The following is a 1,695-nucleotide window of genomic DNA, read 5'->3' as shown; positions in this document are numbered from 1 at the left end:
TGGAGGCTTCCAACTAATATTGAGTAGAATGCAAATTAGGCTTAAGTACTACTTCATGTATAACCCAAATTAATTAAAGGATTTATGTGCTTGTGCATTGGTCGAATGATTGAGGGAATGTAAGTAGGATTCTTTACATGCATAAACCACAACCTAGATTGAATGAATGTAAATAGAATTTTTTATGCGCATGAGCTATAAACCTAGATATAATGAATGCAAGTAGGATTCTTTACGTGCACGAAAAAACAACTTGGATTAACTATATGTGGGTAGGATTTTTTGTACGTGCATGAACCATAACCTTGATTGAATGAATGCAAGTAGAATTTTTGTTGTATTTGTGGCTCATATCTTTGAGTGGATGACATACACAAGGAGAGAAAAAGATAGTAGAATCAGTATGCTGTGAGAAACTGTAGATAGTTTGCTCTTACCGTCGATGGTTTAGCTAAATTTCAAAATGTTTGCTCTCGCGTTTAATCTGTCGAAGGAAGCATCGCTGAATTGTCTAAATATCACCTCAAACCGTCGACGATTTGCTGAAACCATCAACGGTTTCGTTCTGGGTAGCAACGCTAATTTTGAATTTTGAATGTGAACGTTAACTTCGTTGGATTTTTGGAGGGAAAGCCTCCATGCTGTTTATAACAAGCCGTCTAGAGTTTCATTCTGGGTAGCAATGCTGATTTTGAATTTTGAATGTGAACATTAAGTTGGTTGGATGTCTAGAGGGAAAGCTTTCGTGGTGTTTATATATATATATGTCTATTATAATGTATCTATAACAAGAGAAGTGTCTTTGACACAAGATAGTAATATTTCTTTGACAATTGCTCCCGTAGATATAGGCATTGTCGAACCATGTAATTCCTTATGTTGTTCTTGTTATCATTTGATTGTTGTGGTTGTGTTTGTTGGCCTAATAAGATTTAATCTCGTTTTGATGATGACAAACTAAGGATACTTGTTGACACCCCAATTTTAACTAGGCTACCCTCGATCGACCTGATGTAGTAAAGTTGATTTTAAGCCTAAATGAGCCCTTGGGTCCTTTTCGTAACTAGAGCCCCATTATGAAAGCCCTTTATCTCAAGAGTGCTTTTGAAATTTTGATAGTCATTTTTTACCATGATTTTAAATTGAGCTTTTCATGTGCTAGGAAATGTATTCAACGTTCATTCTTAAAGTTCAATTCAAATTTGAATGATGACCCTCGAGTCAAATTTCAAAATTAGGTAAAGCCCTATTAAAAATTGAGTCTTTCCAATTGAGGGTTCTAAATCATGAATAGAATCTCTCAATTCTTTCAGGTTCTAATTGTTGGATTTGATTTTGTTTTTCAGTTTGAGTTCCTTGTAAGTGTAATTGCCAAAATTCGAAACCTTTTTGTCAAATTTCAAAATGGGGATCAAGTTCCTTAATTTGAGTCCTAAAATATTGAGGTGAGTCCTTCAAAATTCAAGTCAGGTTTTAATTGAGTTCTTCAAAATATTAGTTGTCAAAATCGAGTCTATTGATTTGATTTTAAAGTCATACTTTATTGCCAGGTGTTTCTTGGGCAAAATGGGTCAACTAAATGGATCAAAGTCGAAAGATGAAAAATGTCACAAGGAGTGTGTGCATGTGTGAATCACCTACACCCAGCCAAGCATAGAAAGGAAATAAAATATACAAGTTAAATGTTGAGGGAGA

The sequence above is a fragment of the Malania oleifera genome, chromosome 13 (genome assembly GCF_029873635.1).
Source record: "Malania oleifera isolate guangnan ecotype guangnan chromosome 13, ASM2987363v1, whole genome shotgun sequence".
In the NCBI taxonomy this organism is placed as follows: domain Eukaryota; kingdom Viridiplantae; phylum Streptophyta; class Magnoliopsida; order Santalales; family Ximeniaceae; genus Malania; species Malania oleifera.
Note: the sequence above shows the minus strand (reverse complement) of the source record.